The following is a 20,052-nucleotide window of genomic DNA, read 5'->3' as shown; positions in this document are numbered from 1 at the left end:
CTCAATAGAATGTCAACGTGTTCCAGCGAGACTAGCAGGCGAGTAGGCGAGTACTGTACAAGCGATGCGATGTAGGCGGATCCCGAGTTGGCAATATCTTATCTTCGAGCGAGGCGAGTAAGCGAGTAACCAATTGGAAGGCAGAGTTCGGTACGTCTCGCCTGTTCATTGGCAGTTAAAGCCGCGGGAACTTTCAGCGAACAAGCGAGAAGCTAGTAAATAGTAGCGATGTGTATGTACGGCCCTTTAGGCTCTTGTTTCTGCTCTGCACGTACTGTACAGTAGGAGTCTATTGATTTGTTTCTTTGTGAAAGGACAGAACAAAAACTAATAATAATACACCACTGTGCTAAAAGGTGCTCTGTGAACTCAAAGGCATCATCATTGCAGCACATACTGTATATTGGATCAAATGAGAAGGCACCTGTCACCACTATTACGTAACTCTATTGTCCTCTATGGGCCATTGTGACTTACAGTATCTCTGTGTGAGGAAAGGCCATCGCAGGCCATCGCCCACTTCTATTCAATTCATCTTAAAATATTCAAAGGCCCTTCGATGACATAATGGTGTTTTCCGGGAGAAGGCGAAGGGGAGGAAAATAGCAAGGGAAGATGAAACAACACATCTGCTTATTATGTAGAAAGTAAACGGTCTTGTAAATAGTCTGAATCAGGAGACATTGATTGCCTGTATTGAATCTCCTGAGTTGCGGCTCCTACTACTGAACCTGGACTCCCTGGCGGGAAGGAGAGAGGGAGAGAGAGAGAGAGAGAGAGAGAGAGAGGGAGAGAGAGAGAGAGAGAGAGAGAGGCGGGGGAAAAAGTGAAAGTGATTAAAAAAAAGAGAAGGACAAACAGAGAACAGAGAACGACGAACAAGAAAGGTGACTTAGAGCAGATGGAATAGGAGGACGAGAGGGTACTTAGAAGCAGAAAGACGAAAACGTAGCGGGCGAGAGAGAGAGAGAGAGAGAGAGAGAGAGAGAGAGAGAGAGAGAGAGAGAGCAAACTGAAGGGAAGGGAAGGCAAGGGGAGAGAAAAATAAACAACAGAAGAATGAAAAAGGGAAGAGAAAATGAATAAATGGAAGGTTGAATATGAATACGAGTGAATAAGAAGATATTTAGAAAGGACAGTCAGTGCAGCGTCTCCAAGGGAGAGTGTGGTCTTGTGTGGCCTTAAAGAGAGTGACAGCCTCCCCACTCCCCCATGCCTCACCCTTACAGCACCAATAACCCTCTTACCCCCCACTCTCCTTTCTTTCCTTCTCTCTCTCCCCTGGACATGGAGGGGTGCAGAGACACGCCTGAATGTCTCCACAGCCTTCCTGCCTCCCTCCTGTCTTCCTCATCCTGGGCCTATAAACCACAGCCAGCCAATTCTTCACTCTCTCACTCTCCACTCTCCTTCTCTCCCTCCTTTCTTTCCTGGTGCACAGAGGAGTGCAGAGAGAGGGAGCCTAGAGTTTCTCCTCAGGTATTCAGTCTCCTTTTTAAGCTTCACCTTGCACCTACAGACCACAGCTACAGACCACAGGCTAAGGCTCAGGCACAAGCACAAGCACCTTGCAGCTACAGACCACAGGGTAAGGCACAGGCACCTTGCAGCTACAGACCACATACAGGGTAAGGCACAGGCACCAACAGGCACAGCCAGCCTTGAATCACTCCAGCCTCCCTTTGTCCTCACCTGACCCCCTCCATCCCTCCCCTTCTGTGGCCACGGAGAACAGGCCCACGTCCTAGAGTTTGTCATGGATGAGTGCAGACTGACACCCTGGAATCACAACACAGCTAACCAGCCAGCCTCTCTCTACCTCCACCTATTTCCTTTTGTATCTGTCCATACTTTTCCTGGCCATGAGTGTGGAGACACCCTTGCCTCTCCCCAGCCATCCTGCCTCTCTCTCTCTCTCTTCCCTCTCTACCTTTCTCCCTCTTCCCTCGTCACAGAGAGCAGGAAGAGAGACCCTTGACTCCCTCACCTGGCAGCACAGGCACACTCACACCTGTACCACACACACGCACGCACACACGCACACACACACACTTTATCCCAGTTCCCTCTCTGAGCTGAGTCTCTCTCTAACCCACAGCACTGGGTCGCCTTGGCCACCAGGCCATACCTGCTGCTATTTTGAGAAGCATCCGCAAGACACCACACACACACACACACACACACACACACACACACACACACACACACACACACACACACACACACACACACACACACACACACACACACACGCACACACGCACACACACACTGCACAGCACAGCACTGAGAGGCCATCTGTGGTCTGCAATAGTGCTGGCTGGCTCTCTCACACACAGTCACGCTTGGCTATTACGTGTAAATCAAACCCTTTCGGCTTAGCTGGGGATTTCTGGTACCTCTGGGCTGGCTCTGAGTTACATACTATATTCTGCATGTGCGCTCTGTACTTAAATGGTTTCACCTGTGCCATCCAAACTAAATTCTGCATGTGCTGCCTATGATTAATAATCGTACATGCCCACCATCATCAGCAATAAGCTTCTATGATATGCATATACAGTACTGTACATGCACAGTAGATAGATAGATAGATAGATAGATAGATAGATAGATAGATAGATAGATAGATAGATAGATAGATAGATAGATAGATAGATAGATAGATAGATAGATAGATAGATAGATAGATAGATAGATTAGATAGATAGATACCCAAGACAGAGCCCTTACTGAGAAAAACAACCAAAATACCACATGGTTGACATCATGCATCGACAACACTTTGTTTTCCCACAGCAGCAGTCAACAACCCCACTTTAACTCCCCTCTTCCACCGCCTCTCCAGAGGGTTCTTCTCTAAACAAGCACTCAGTCCGCTACCTCTTCATCATCTTCCTCTACCTCACCCTTGTGCCAAGCACACATGCTCACCCTGTAAAGAAACTCTTTCTCCCTAAACCACCTCATCGACCTCTTCAGCCCCTCACTCTTTCCTCCTCTTCCCTCAGCTTTCCTTCTTGTCCACCATCTCCTTTCCCTCCTCCATTAATTCTCCTCTTTCCCCACTTTATTCTTCCTTCTCCTCGTCTCCTCCTATAGATGCCTCTCTGATGAAAGCCGACTGCACCACAGAGCATAAATGGAGGGAAAGTGCCTACAGTCACACATGCTCGATACCAGGTCTTTAAAATCCATGTTGTGCACTTTACAGGCCCCAGCCACATAAAAAACACACATTTGAGAGTGAGTCAAGATCCGCTGAAACACGTAAAGTACACCTGCCCTGACAAATTCATTCCTGCCTGCCAGTTCCTGCCTCCCTTCCAAGGTGGCCACTCTATCCAGCTAATAATTACCTCGTGTCCTTTTCCACAAGCCCTTTTAATCCAACCCGGCTCTTTCACTTTTTTAATAGAACGTCAGGTTCTGCTGACTCGGCTGAAACCATTCTGACGAGAAGGTTAAATGTGCACAATTGCAAAGCGAATTTGCAGAGTGGTTGCTATACATTAAGCTTATGTGATGTTTTTTAAAGGAGATTTTGCATTTTAATATTTTGCATTTTATGTGAACACGTCTGTACATCAGGAAACTATGATACAATGTCCTAAAAATGTCTCGTGCCTGCCACGGAGAGGCAGAGGTAAAGTGGATTCAAATGCAAATATGTTTTACTATTGCCTTGCCTATTCATTGATGAATAACCAGGTTTAAATTGCTGTATGGCAGTGTTGTTAAGCATTGAAAAGACTTAACTTTAACATAAAAGCTAATAAATTGAATAAACTTCACCGTTACCTGACCTCACATCATTAACCCGAGAGCCTATTTTTGATCCATGATGCCATGATTAATGCTCTTCCTGTGGGTCTGTGACACGAGGGGCTAGCAGTGATTTCTATTGCAGTAGGTTAGGCAGTGCCTGAGGGAGCTGTTTAAATCTGACTTTTGAGAGTGGAGAGCTGAGGCAAGATTATGTGCAGGCTGGTGGTGAGGAGACTGGGTGATGGGAATGAAGGAGGTTGTAAGGGGGTTATAAACATTTAAAGCAATGTATCTGACCTCAGAGTTGAAGATGGGGAAAATTTGACAGAGGGTGGTGGGGGGGCTTAAGCCATAGACTTTCACTGGTTAATTTCCTACATTTAACATCAGTCAGCAAGTAAAAGCAAGTGCAAACGTGCAAATCAAACAAATTATTTAATCTTATTTTAATGCTAATATTTTCTTTGATTATGTAATGATTTCTTTCTCCATTTCTTGTTTTCTTTCTGCCTTTACTTTTAATTTTGTGAAGCAAATTGAACTGCATCTGTGGAACAAAACTTCACACATGTTGTTTTGACCCCAATTACAATCAATTTAATTAAGGGAGGCTAATTAAGCTTGAGTAAGAGAACGGTGGCATCTCATATACACAAATGCCATGACAGTAAAATGGAGGGGCTACTATGGTGACAAGACCAGAGCTTGTTTACATGCCAGATAGCACAGCGCTTGTCTCTTGTTGCTGCATCTCTGTGTTGCTTTTCAATGCCAATGATCTTCCAATGATTGAGTTACTTCCTCAATACTATTCTAAGATCTAACAGGTTACTGTTCTTGGGGAATGTGTTCAATACGTAGCCCGTATCTTCACTTATCGATGCAAACAGCTGCCAGGACGCCAATTAATTCAGTGCCACCAGTTCTATGAATGAACTGAACTGGCAAGTCCAACTTGATGTAATCATAATGTTCGTCTATAACTCTGTGCTTTAGCAGTCTAGTATTGACTCTACTCCAATGCTGCAGGTGATGTATTTTAGTGCAGCTGACACTGTGATCAAAGACCAAAGGAGGTGTCTGGTGGGAGGAGAGCAGTAATAGAAACAGACGGCTCCATTAGGGAGACATGCCTACGAGATGTACCTCAGCTGAAATGTGCACTGTACTGTATTGACTTATACTGGCTTGGGGCACAGGATATAAAATCATTCATTTGTTAATAAACTCATTCATTCATTCATTCATTCATTCATTCATTCATTCATTCATTCATTCATTCATTCATTCATTCATTCATTCATTCATATTCTTCCTTTCATTCATTTGTTCTTTGCCTGATCTGCACCTTCATTCATACATCAATCCATCTATCCTTCCATCCACTCATCCATTACATTTTCCCATTCATCCATTTCTGTTTTTCTTCATTCATTTCCACTCACACATGTGTATTACATCATTCATGCAATATTAATGGAGACTAAGTGAGCGCATTACTATTTAATAGCAATGTCCTGGAAGTCCTAGAAATACACAATTTTACAATATGTAGGCCTACAAATGAAAACAAACCCACATCAGTGCACTTTTTCCACCTTCCCTCAGTCTGAACACATCTAAGTTGCAAACAGAGGAATAAATAAACAAGTGAAATACCTAATAAATAAATAAAATCCATATCTCTGCTTACAGTTTGCATCACAGACAGGTAGGCAAAACTGCTGTGCCATGTTTGCTATCACTTTACAGAGCCACTGGGAGGAAAGAGAGAGGCGAGGGAATGGAGGAGAGACAAGACCGGAAAGAAGGAAGGGAGGAGAATAGAGAAGTAGTGTAACAGAGATGAGAGAAGGGAGAGGGGGCTGGAGGTAGAGAAAGAGAGAGGGGACATATTCACAAGGGAGGGAGACAGTCGTCTAAACCAGGTGTGAAAGTGATAACAGTGAGGTAGAGAGAGTAAAATAATAGAAAGAGTTTATGTGGAATACTTTCTCTCTGCTCTCTACCTGACAAGTCTACCTGACAACTATGTGAAAAAGAAAAACACAATGCAACTCGCTGTTATGCCTTAACTTGAATTCAGAAGAAAGGATGTTTGTCTTTGAAGCAATATGTGCTTGAAGATGGCACAGCCTATGAACAATCTCTCTTTCAGTATCAGTACTCTAACTTGGCTATTCAAAACCTGGTCAACACTTTAATGTAATAGAAGAATAATAGATGCAGACTTTATTAATCTAAAGCAAGAGAATTATAATTCTAATATGCATTTGCTTCTTCCATTCATATTCAAAGCTACATTCATATGTCTGACTCCAGATATTCATCTCAAGTCGACGTGCTCTGATTTGGTTGCACTGAAACTGTCTTACTGATTAAATATGGCAACTTGCCTCATCTGCTAGTGCCATGTAGTCATAATGTGAAATCATTTTTCATCGGAAGACAACTGGATCATTTAGTCTGCCTTAGTTTTCTGACATGCTCTTCATTAGTGAATCAATCATTATCATGCAGTACCTTCCTAGATGGTCCCTGTCCCCGTAGTCTTGCTGTGGCTCTAGCCCAGGGCATCTAAAGTAGCACTCCATTAAGGATAGACCGATATTATCGGTATCGGGCCGATATTTGCATTTTTAAGTGTATCGGTATCGGCCGTTACGCTTGTGGTTTTGGCCGATACGCAATATTTATTATTTTATGTGATTTGGGTTTTTTCAAAAGCACCAACACACTTTATTTTTTATGACTTGATTGTTAGACATTACTTGATTGTTAGAGTGGGTGTTTAGATGTTACAAGTTCTACCCCAATTTGATAATGTTAAAGTAATATTTATTTTTAACATGAGACCTGGAATATTTGTCATTTTTTTACCTTTTTTTAAACCCATATCGGCCCCAAATATTGGTTATCGGAAATCGGGTATTGGCCAAGGGTGATGAAAAAAAAATCGGTATCGCATAGGCCATTAAAAAACCTGTATCGGTCGACCCCTACACTCCATCATGTCACCACCAAAGACACTGGGATTTGACAAGAACGAAGGATATAAGGGTACAAGAAAGGCTGGATTGGTTGAGACAATAGGTAGTTAGGGAAAGATATGGATATTTTGGAAAATCTGTGAACTAATTTATTACCAATAGATTTTTTTACCATGTGTTCTTACAGGTGTCTGGACACACCTCACAATTTATCCACGGCCAAATCCAATGGGAATTTCCGTGACGCCCCGTCAAAGTTGGGGTGCACAGAAGGCCTATGTAAAAATTGGAACACTGCAGATTGGGGGGAAAGGATGCATAATGGGTCATAACTTCTGAGGTAAACTACATACAGAGACAAATGAACACATTTTTCCATACATTACTGACCCAGTGAATTCAATTGAGGGGTATTTTTGGACATTCGACCACATTTGAACCCCGTTTTTGGTCAAAAACGGCAAAAAATTGCCTTAAATGTGTAGAAATGTTCATTTTTTTAAATCATATTTCCAAGTTGTGTCCATTATAACCACTTGCTCTTCATTTCTCATTTACAGTATGACAATATACTGTATATAGTCTGGGTTTGATTATTCTATTGGTATTAAGCTGAAATAATAACCCAAAGTTTACCATTTTTAACCCTTTAATGCCCTACACTGGAACCCAGACAAAAGGTTGCAGAAGGGGCCATAACTTCTGAAGTAAATTACATACAGAGACAAATGAACACATTTGTCCATACAATAGTGGCCCAGTGAATACAATTGAGTGGTTGTTTTGGACATTTGGCCACATTTAAACTGCGCTTTTGGTCAAAAAACGGCAAATAAATGGCTTTAAAAGTGTAGAAATTCAGTCATATTTTCACGTTTTATTTCGTTCGTTTTCACCTCTAGCTCTTTATTTCTCATTTAAAGGATGACAATATACAGAATAAGGTATGGATTTGATTATTTTAATGGTATTAAGCTGAAATTATACCCCAAAGTTTACATTTTTAACCCTTTAATGGCCTAGACTGGAGCCCGGAAAATGATAAAATTTGTCAGAATGTGGGATAAGTTTGAAGGTAAACCACATACAAACACAAATGAGCATATTTTCCCATACAATACTGACCCAAGAAATGAAATGGAGTGGTTGGTTTTGACATTTGATCACATTTAAACTGAATTCCAGGACAAAACAGCCTAAAATGTGTTGAAAATCAACAATCCGTGTTTTCATTCGTTCAAATTAAGAATTTCATCAGTGTAAGTCCACTTTATAGGCCTACTCTATTTTGGCTTTTCAGGTTTGATGCTAAAGATTCACTAAAGTGAGATTTTGTTTCAGATTAATACCCAATACAATAACCAAATTGATTTGGTACATGATAAATTAAGAGGTGGTAAAAAAAGTACACAATAACATTGGAAACAATGAAAGGGTGGTGATTTTTTTGGACACATTTTAGGCCATTTATTGCAAGTGTTGCCAAAAGTGAAAAAAAAAACCACTTCATGTTCTTTCTTGGGTCAGCATTGTATGGAAAATCTGTGTTCATCTGTGCCAAGGGCCCAAAAATGGGGTTAGTGCCAGGCAAATTCTCACTGCGTAGGCCTATATATTTTCGAAACCTGTGTGTCTCTGGAGTATAGTTGTCTGATAGCAAGTTAGACATCATAGCTGTTGGATTTAATGTTTGTACATCCTCTCAAGAACCTGTCCCTGAGGGGGATTTTCTGAAAAGTGACTTTTTGTCTACCCACTAACAACAGGCCACAGAACCGTCCAAGCATCACTTTATCATTACTTACATTGTCCTTGATGTTGACAGACATAGAGGAAGGCATTATATGTAAATTGTATAGCCTATAAACCATGGCCGACAATTGGTTTTACAATTGAGAGCCTATTTTCTAATAATAAAAAAAAATCTCAACTAGTAGAATCATGCTGTCAATCCATAGTGTTGTGAATGTTTCACCAGGGAGAACCTTTCACCAGGGAGTTGAATTATATGAAAAATGCCATACTATGGGTATACATTAGAAATAGTTTTACTTTTCTGTAAGTAAGCACAACCTAATAAATGCATCAGATTTAGTATTTTTGAATTAACTTCTCTACTATTGCACTGCAATGAAAAAGGTACATAAGAAATGCATATCAGTATGATGAGACATGTGACTTTAATTCCTAACAGCAATCTGCTGTGACAGGGCTCATCATGTGACCGGTAGGCACCAATACTCACGAACGGCGTGACGTTTTCCATGTGCTTTACGCCCTTTTGTGGGGGAAAACAGCCAATGCAAGTCAATTGGTAGTGTTGGGGTGTAGCCTCTTACTGCAGATGGGGTCGCCGGCGACCCGATTCACTTACTGAAAATGCTTAAATACATCAAAACAACATTGCTATGACATTACAGAGAGCCATAGCGCTGCACTGAGGGGTTAATAAACGAAAGATAAGGACCTGTAGACTAGCATTGTTCACATGCAACATGCCGAAAACGCGTTGTGTTGCCAGCTGTTCAAATACTATTGCCAAACAGAGGTGGAGAAGCATGGACTGCGTTCATTTAGTCTAGCTGATGTAGTATGTTGATGAGACATTTGGTTTGATTTCCCCCATAAAGGGGCGTAATGCACATTTACGAGCAAAGTACCTGGATGGCCATTCATGCCTATAGGCAACATTTGGTGTTTTCAGGTACTCTTGGAGGGGGCAGCTTTTATTGTTTTTGGCATCGTGGCCAGTTTCCTTTCTCCTTGCACAGGCGTCCATGCCCAGACGGATCTGCACTATATGGTGTAGTCTCTTCAGCTCATGAAGCTGCTTGGAGTGTGGCTGCTAGCCGGTTTCTTGCCAGACTGCTGGCTTTGCTACTTGTGCAGCCACCATGTCGTCCGTAATCTGCCCTGATTGGCAGTCATCTAGTTGATGTGAATTTAGTGTCCAGTCCACATGTTTGTTCACTCACTGCTTCATGAAGCAGCTTTTTATGTCTTGGGAAGTCACATTAGATATTTCTGTCCACCTTTTTTGCCAAGCATCCAACCCCACCTTTATAAGACCATGCAGATCTCATAGTGATCATGCAAATATCTGCGGAATTGCAAACACAACTATTAACTGCTGGGGGTGGGGTTGTGGCTTGACCTGGTAAACTGGATCACAGAATACCATCTCAGTTTGTCAGACTGGGGGACCTAACATCAGAGTGTGTGGTCAGTAGCACTAGTGCTCAGGACCACTGAGTGCCTTGGCTGTGCCCAGGACAAAGCCATCAGAAAGGGCCCCCAACTCAATACATTCAATGTAATGGAGACTGAATTCTGGGCCCCATCTCTCCCTGGGCCCAGGACAGTTGACCCCTCTTGTTAGCTTCCCTGCTGGTGCACCAGGAACCCGCATTTCCCCAGTAGCATTTACCCTATTCTGTACTCCACCGAATTCATCTACAGCTGAGAGCACTTTGTTGGTGGGTGCCAGGCTAACCAGATACAGCTGAGGTCCAAGGGAGATGGGCTAGGTTTGAGTATTTCAGAAACACATACATTAGTAGCCTGATTATCATCGACTTTCAAATCTCTTCGAGACTTGGTCTGACCAAGAGCATAACAATTATCATTTCCCAAATAGCATTTCCCAAATGGCCTCCCTTGATTTGCGGGAACTCAGAAAGTACTTGCATTGACTCCTGACCTGACTAGTAGCAACGCTGAAGCTGTTGCGTCACTAGGAGGGCACGGCCTGGCTAATACATTAGAGCATCTCTGAATGCACAGCATGTCGAACCTTGTGCTGATGGGCTACATTTGCAGAAAACCACACCAGATGCCTCTACAGTCAGCTAAGAACAGGAAAATGAGGCTATAACTCACACAGGCTCACTAACATTGGTCAATATAAGATTGCACAATTACTGTAGCTGCTGCTTTTTTATCCAAACACACATATTGGTGACAGTCCTTGGAGCAATGTGGGTTTAGGTGCCTTGCTCAAGGACACTTCAGTCATGAAGGATAAGGAGAGGTAAGGATGGGATTTGAACCTGCAACTCTGTGAACTTCAATCCAACTCCCTAACCATTACACCACGGATGTAAAAAAGTTTTTTTTAGGTGACCATGAAATCCAAAGTTAACCATGGTTTATTGAGCATGGTTTGTGGCTATGGTTAAAACATGAACACAAACCATGCTGAAAAAAAAACATGAAAAACATAAATAACCATTATCCAATTTTCATGGTTACCCAAAAAAACATGCATAAGCCATTGTAATAAGTTAAAGCAGTTCTGTAAGCAAAAGGGGGTCCAACATAGCACTACCAAGGTGTACCTAATTAAGTGGTCGTAGAGTGTATACCTAGTGTATACATAGATTAAATCTCCAACAAAGGCTATTATTAGCAGTGATGCAATCATGTATGATTTGATAAGGCATGAATTGCCATATTACATGATTTTATTTTGAAACATGACTAAAAATGACAAACCGTATGGTGTGACTATCAGGTTAAATGTTTATCAATTCAAACCACTGTAGAAAGCTGGAATAACAGCCAGAAGTGGTCTAAGCGAAACTGAGGCGGTTTTCTTTTTTTTCTTTCTTCAAATGGCATATTTACCAAAGAGGGTGATCCAAATAGCTATTCCGATATACAGATATATACTTCAGAGATGCATAGCTCTCAGAAAAAAAAACATAGAGGAAATTTAACACCCCCCACCCCAACTGCTACCAGTGACCAGCACCCGCCCACCCAATTGCACCTCCACCACACTGACGTCTATGACAGTTTGATCATTTTAAATTTCAAAACACTCCGTTTTATTTCTTGGGTCAGTATTGTATGGGAAAATATGCTCATTTGTGTTTGTATGTGGTTTACCTTCAAACTTATCCCACATTCTGACAAATTTTATCATTTTCCGGGCTCCAGTCTAGGCCATTAAAGGGTTAAAAATGTAAACTTTGGGGTATAATTTCAGCTTAATACCATTAAAATAATCAAATCCATACCTTATTCTGTATATTGTCATCCTTTAAATGAGAAATAAAGAGCTAGAGGTGAAAACGAACGAAATAAAACGTGAAAATATGACTGAATTTCTACACTTTTAAAGCCATTTATTTGCCGTTTTTTGACCAAAAGCGCAGTTTAAATGTGGTCAAATGTCCAAAACAACCACTCAATTGTATTCACTGGGCCACTATTGTATGGACAAATGTGTTAATTTGTCTCTGTATGTAATTTACTTCAGAAGTTATGGCCCCTTCTGCAACCTTTTGTCTGGGTTCCAGTGTAGGGCATTAAAGGGTTAAAAATGGTAAACTTTGGGTTATTATTTCAGCTTAATACCAATAGAATAATCAAACCCAGACTATATACAGTATATTGTCATACTGTAAATGAGAAATGAAGAGCAAGTGGTTATAATGGACACAACTTGGAAATATGATTAAAAAAATGAACATTTCTACACATTTAAGGCAATTTTTTGCCGTTTTTGACCAAAAACGGTGTTCAAATGTGGTCAACTGTCCAAACATAACCCTCAATTGAATTCACTGGGTCAGTAATGTATGGAAAAATGTGTTCATTTGTCTCTGTATGTAGTTTACTTCAGAAGTTATGACCCATTATGCATCCTTTCCCCCCAATCTGCAGTGTTCCAATTTTTACATAGGCCTTCTGTGCACCCCAACTTTGACGGGGCGTCACGGAAATTCCCATTGGATTTGGCCGTGGATAAATTGTGAGGTGTGTCCAGACACCTGTAAGAACACATGGTAAAAAAATCTATTGGTAATAAATTAGTTCACAGATTTTCCAAAATATCCATATCTTTCCCTAACTAAAGAGCAGCATGTCTGCTAGAAGTCCAAAGCCAGGCAGTAGCAGCTGCAGGGCAAATGGCCCAAGGGCGGAAACCAAAGGAAGAAGGAAGTGAGTCTTTGTGGAGCTGTTGGGAGTGTCAGACTGCGTTGCAATATGCGACCTTGCCTCCTCCACTTGCCTCCTCCACTTGCTTCTCGTCATGATGACATCACTGACAACAACATTATATTTCAATATCTTGCAAAAGCTCAATTGTAGAGTCTTTTTCTCATTTGCAATTGGGATGGTGAATGAAAAACAGTCCCTCAAAAGTTGTTATGGCTAGGCTGACAGCTGGGAAACTTTATCGTTTTCTCCACGGAGGAGGGGCCAGGAGGCGGGACGAGGAGACAAGCGCAAGTGGAGGAGGCAAGGTCGCATATTAAAACGCACTCTCACACTGGCTCACTGGAGTAGTGTGTGGCTCAGAATGTGTGTGTGTGTGTGCGTGCCTCAGAGGAGTTGACATGAGCCATCTGTACTCAGCTACAGATCAGCCAACTTGAACTTACAGCAAGACCTGGAAGAAGGCAGGGTTCGAATAGCGAAACAGAAAAGGCAAGGGACCATGAATAGGGTTAAGAAACGGCCAAAAGAGTAAGGCCATTAATACAAGCCAAGTGGCAGGAATGGCCAGTCAACTTAACATATCAGCGTACAGCAGGGCTGGGCAATTGGCTTTTTCTCATTTCACTGGGACTATTATGGAGCGTGCACTTAGATGCTGTGCCACTGCTACGGCCTTTAGGTCAGGCACTTCTTCGGCTATGCAAGCAGCCGTATAGGGATGGGAATGAATCAGATAGCGATAAAATCCAGCTGGACTTTGCCCCCGAATGATGAGAGTACAGTATGAGAGGATCACGGTAGGAGAAGGGAATTGGGATCTGGGTGGCTGATATCTGTGATGGGACTTCATTGTATTGCTGCCACTGCCCTAGAGCTGTTTACGTAAGTAGCAAACACATTTGAAATTATAATTTCAACAAATGAATCTTGATTTTTTTCCCTTCTTTCTAGCAGAACATCTTTGCACAAACCTCTCTCTCTCTCTCTCTCTCTCTCTCTCTCTCTCTCTCTCTCTCTCTCTCTCTCTCTCTCTCTCTCTCTCTCTCTCTCTCTCTCTCACACACACACACACACCAGATTGCAGATAACCTTCAACTGAGCATGTTCATATTCAACGCCGCATTTATTCATTTCAATGAGTCCTCACCTGTAAGCATGCATGCAGACCAGAGATAATTATGAATGGGGACCCAGGGTATGGAATAGATTGAAATGACATGGGCTTTGCAACTCATTTCAATAAAAAACCTCATTACCTACTAACCCCCACACCCCCTCCGCCTCCACCATCTCAAAAAAAATATATAATAAATAATGAAAAGGGAACAGTTCATGAGTTGTGGTATTCATTATTTCCAGCAAGGTGTCTGAGTAATTACTTGCCACATCTCCGACAATGGTTTATCTCCATGCCTATTTCACAAGGTTACACACTATAATGCTTCGACTACAGCCTTTAAACATGCCCTGTAACATTCACACTAATGCGCTAATGGACCTGGTTAACATTTATAAAGGTACCGTGAGATGAGATGACTATAATTCAACCATTACTTTCCATTCACTTGTTTGGGCTGCCATTTCTGAATCAATTCCTTTCTAACTATTTTCATGCCATTCAGGCCCTCCTCCAATCTGTACTTGTATGGCGATGGTAGCTAGAGTCCACTCTAGGGCTGCACGATTATGGAAAAAAATCATAATCACGATTATTTTGATCAAAATCACGATTTCGATTATAATCACGATTACACCCGCCCGCCCCCTCTCAGCACTGTCTGCTTATTGGTTCACAGACTTATCCTCCACCCAGAGACAGTTGTCAACAATATTACTATTGGCTGAAATGTCTTTGTGCTGAGAACGTGCGAGCAGTGCACAAATCTGCAGGTGCACGCAGCTTAGATAGATAGTACAGCACTTTGGTCAGTTTTGTACTGTTTTTAAATGTGCTTTATAAATAAAATTTACTTACTTTACTTACTTACTAGATGGAACACTGGATTTCCTCCCATAAAATCACGATTTTCATGTTTTATAATCGTGGCGGCCAAAATCGTGATTTTGATTAAAATTTGATTAATTGTGCAGCTCTAGTCCACTCCCTTCATCTCTGGCAGTTAGTCCTATAGGAAATAAGCCATGAGAGGCTGTGGGTTTGTGTTCGATTATTAACAGCTAAGGGGAGTGTGGAACGACACGGCAACACTACTCGTGTCCCAAAGATCCGTGTCCATTCCACGGAATTCTGAGAGATCATGTTGCAGCCACACACTTTGCTACAAAAACTCAGCAGGGCGAGATATACACAATCATGCATACATGCAATCACAGCAATACCCCAACCAGAACTTGTGCAAAGATGTGCTCTTCTTGCAGAGTCCCTACCCCAACTGTACCAGATTCTCATTATCAACTTAGACGTGTCACGTCTAACTTAATCGCGCATCTTCGTATGGAATGGTGTGTGTTTGCGCCCGATTTACAACGGCTATCAGCCAATCACAATTAAGATCTGCATTGAAAACAGATACCTGGAGACTGTGTACCCAGGAGAATGTAAATCTCCTGATCTCTCTCAAAACAGCACTGACCAGGAGCAGCACAGTAAAGTAGTTTCAACTGCTGAGTTGTTAGTGAGTATAACCAGAGAGAGTAGAGAGAGAGAGGTTCCATTGGCCCATTGTTTCCTGGTTCTATTATGGCCCCCCTTAAGCAGACCTAGGCAGACCTAAGGACTGTTCTATTCATTGTAGGAGCATTATGACACGCCCCTTTAGGCAGACCGGAACCTGGTCGCGTTAGGTGCCCATAGAAACCTATTATGTTGGCATATCTCTATACTTAAAGAATCTCTGGTATAACTATCTATGTGCCATGTAATTGCATCATTGTACATTCATACCATGTGTGTGTGTGTGTGTGTGTGTGTGTGTGTGTGTGTGTGTGTGTGTGTGTGTGTGTGTGTGTGTGTGTGTGTGTGTGTGTGTGTGTGTGTGTGTGTGTGTGTGTGTCCATGCGTGCATAAGTATACCCAAGCTTGTATTTATTTAGTAAAGGGGGCAGTCATGGGTGAGCGGTTAGGGCATCAGACTTGCATCCCAGAGGTTGCCGGTTCGACTCCCGACCCGCCAGGTTGGTGGGGGGAGTAATCAACCAGTGCTCTCAGCCACTGAGGGCTGCCCCCTTGCACGGGTGAGGCATAAATGCAATTTTGTTGTATGCAGTGTGCAGTGTTCACTTGTGTGCTGTGGAGTGCTGTGTCACAATGACAATGGGAGTTGGAGAGTTTTTAGTATATAAGCATGGTGATTAGAGAAAGAAAAAAGAAAAAAAATGATAGACTGCCCTATTCCAAGGCAAGCAAATGTCAATCATCTGGGGAACAGCAAAACAATGCAATACCTGCTTTTATAATCAACTCCAATGTCTATGCAAAGAACAACTATTATGTCCAAATAAACCTTTATCTAAAGGACATGCCTTATTTAATTTAGACGTCTGTAATCTCATCTAAAGGAAGTCAACCAGGCAGAGTGACAATCAAAATTATAATTCATCAAAACACATTTTGGGCCTCTGTAAACTCAACCAAGAGATGCTTGTATCACCTGCAGTGATGAAGAGTTGGCATGGGCAACACCAGAGCAGTAAGAAGGTGAGGAAGCGTATTGCCACATTTGTTTGCTTACTGTTTCACTCTCATTACAGATGTGCATTACAGGGGAAAAGGAGAGCTAAGAGCACAACGGGCACAAAATTGATCAAAAGATGCCGACTTAGGTGTGTGTGTGTGTGTGTGTGTGTGTGTGTGTGTGTGTGTGTGTGTGTGTGTGTGTGTGTGTGTGTGTGTGTGTGTGTGTGTGTGTGTGTGTGTGGCTGTAGATGTGTGTAGCAGGGGTGGGAGAGGGGTGAGGGAAGGGTCGGTGGAGGGGTTGAGGGCTGAGGTAGGTGGGAGTAGAGGAGGAGTGATGGAGTGAGGGAGATATGGGTAGAAGGCTGGAGATGGGGTGTAGGACGGGTGTGGTGGCATTCCGCTCTGCAGTAGCTCAGAATGGTAGAGCAAGTGAAAGGGATCTGCAATTGCTTGGACGAATGCCTAAAATTTGCACACGCGATGAATATTCATTGGATAAGGAGTGCTGCAAGTTGACTTATGGTTTGATCTTGACAGCATGGGAGAGTGCAGGGGGCTTAAGTCAAAGAGGATAATCAGAGACATGCTGCTGCACACAGGAAAAGGCCTGAGATTTGTGGCAAATCACACTGTGTGTATTAATATAGTTTCTCTCTTCCTCTCTGTCACTCTTTTTCTGTCCATCTCTCTCTCTCTCTCTCTCTCTCTCTCTCTCTCTCTCTCTCTCTCTCTCTCTCTCTCTCTCTCTCTCTCTCTCTCTCAGTAGTTTTTGCATAGCCTGACAGCTTTTTTGTGTACACAAAAAGCTGTCAGGCTTGCCATGCAGTACTCTGAGAATGTCTATAATTCCTGAGTCTGGCTGTTCACAGGGAATCTCATCGGGGAATGAAAAAGATTGGAGTGAAAATACAGATATACATTTCGAGTGATTTCACTTGAACCTGTTCAGGTCAGGTTCCATCATTTCACTCTTTTTGACTTCCATCCAAACCACTGCCTGCCTTGAGGATAACTGTGTGGGAGGGGTAGGCATTATGACTGGGTGGCTATTACAGAGGCATTGAGTGGTCTCAGCAAGAGACAGACAATATTCTCCATTTTACTGAACTTTTTCACAGAGCAAATCATTACAGCGATCTATACCCAGATTCTATGAAACTGAAGCATGACAAATCTCTCTCTATAAGAGCCATTTCTGAGAAAAACACACAATAAAAACTTGTGCATGCATGTCCACACACTCACAGATACACACAGACAGAGACACACACACACACACACACACACACACACACACACACACACACACACACACACACACACACACACACACACACACACACACAGACAGAGACAGAGACACACACACACACACACACACACACACACACACACACACACACACACACACACACACACACACACACACACACACACACACATTCTTAACACACACATCATTACGCACAGCACAACTCCCATTTAGTTCAGGAGGTTTGGCCCAACTCAAATACTCAATATTCAGGAGCCAAACATTCCAAGGTCGCTATTAGACAGCAGTAGATAAGCCCACCGAGCCCGGCACCACAACCACAAGCTAATGGGGCTAACAAGGAGCCAGCGTGTTAACACCAAAAATACTAGAGTGGTAAGTTTTTAATGCATTTTCAAGAGCCTTTCCACCACAGAATACCATATACTTACTGTACCGTGCTGTTTATAAAGTAGGGTACTATCCCAGGCTTGGATTTACAGCAACCTCCCCTCACATACTGTAAATAGGATGAAGTAGAACATCAATGAGCCTTGATGAGTATTGAAAGGAGCACAGATGTCCCCCAGTGAAATATACAGATAAGATCATTTTATACCAAGGTGTTTGTTTTTTAGTACTTGGTACGGGTGTACAGTGATCCATTAATGGCCATTTGTGTGTGTGTGTGTGTGTGTGTGTGTGTGTGTGTGTGTGTGTGTGTGTGTGTGTGTGTGTGTGTGTGTGTGTGTGTGTGTGTGTGTGTGTGTGTGTGTGTGTGTGTGTGTGTGTGTGTCCTACATTTCTAGCCATGTTTATTCCCTCCGGCTGCTAAATTGTCCCACACGATCTATTACTGGTGATGCCAATTAGGTTTACGTTACTAAGTATCTATATATTTGTTTCCTGCCTGGACCCTGAGAAATGTAGGTCTCTGCAAGTTGGTCCATTTTTTGTGGTTGGGACATACAGAACAACTAAACATTGGTCTGTGCGAGATCTGTTACATGTTTATTGATCTGATATACCACAGGTATTAATTTCTGGTTTCAACAAAGACATTCAATTATGTTCCTTTAAGTGGTGTGCTTGATACCTGCAAGATGTAAGGAGAAGTTATTCTGATGCTATTCATTGCTTTGATTGTGTTTTGTTTTTCTTTTTTTCTTTTGGGAAATGCTTGTGGACTTACTTTGTGTATTTGTGAAGGATGCCATCTAGCAGACATTTTCTGTTTTGTCTAAGTAGGTTAGTACCTTGTGCATACCTCTAATGGTGCTACTTACTACCTGTAGGCTCAAATGTGCCAAAGGTTCCATTTTGTTCCATATACTGTAATCAGAGAGAGTAGAGAGAGAGAGGTTCCATTGGCCCATTGTTTCCGGGTTCTATTATTGCAAGGGGGAGAGGGGGGGAATCCCCCTTTAGGCAGACCTAGGCAGACCTAAGGACAGTTCTATTCAATGCTAGGAGCATTATGACACGCCCCTTTAGGCAGATCGGAACCTGTTCTCGTTAGGTGCCCATAGAAACCTACAGTATTATGTTGGCATATCTCTATATACTTAAAGAATCTCTGCTGTAATCCTGTAAATAATAAATAGACTGAGGACCACACTGGTAGGAGAACACCGTTTCGATAGCTCAAGCAAATCACATATTACCCTCTTCAGACAAAGGTTTGCACTGTTTGAAAATGGAACGTTTTATGATTTTTCTTTCTCATGTTGGGCTTGAAACTGCAGTTGCTCTTTTCATTTCACGGTACAATTTTTTAGTTTCAGGTAGAGGATCGAGCAGTTTAGTGGCATTGTAAGATAACTTTTCAAAGAGACACAATATAAATATAAAAATACATTTAACACAGGCATGAATAAATGGAATGGAATGTAAGGAAATTCTGGTTATGTGCTTTTATGATCATGGTTGTGTTAAATGCTATCCAATCAGAAACAATTGTGATCACTGCATGTGTGCACAAAGGCATGAAATCTCTGGTCTTAAGGCAATAATAAACAAACCTGGATGAAAGCAGAATATCAATCACAATGAACAGAAAACCTGCCATCTTGCCACTTCAAGGCATTTAATATCTGCCTCTAACTAAAACTGCTTCTCTTCAGAACATCCTGCTTCAGTCGTGTGTAAAATAACAAAATGGGAATCCTGGATAAAGGCAACAGTGCAACTAGAGGGGAATCATTTCTATCTTTTGTAAATGTTGTTTTTTGGTCTGTGTTTAAGGGTGTCACAATTAAGCAATATGACTCGAGTGGGAGGGATGATGTGCACTGACATCCCCCCTGGTGTGGTTCGGCCATAGGCATGAAGCCGAAGGCTTCACCTGATTATTAGATGTGATGAGTCTCCGGGGATGATGTCCACCTAGACATCATCCTCCTTGCCAACACGTAGAATGCCAGTAGAACGCGTGTCATCCAATCAGATATTGCAAA

This window comes from Engraulis encrasicolus, chromosome 9 (genome assembly GCF_034702125.1).
Source record: "Engraulis encrasicolus isolate BLACKSEA-1 chromosome 9, IST_EnEncr_1.0, whole genome shotgun sequence".
In the NCBI taxonomy this organism is placed as follows: Eukaryota; Metazoa; Chordata; class Actinopteri; order Clupeiformes; family Engraulidae; genus Engraulis; species Engraulis encrasicolus.
This window is presented reverse-complemented; position numbering follows the sequence as displayed.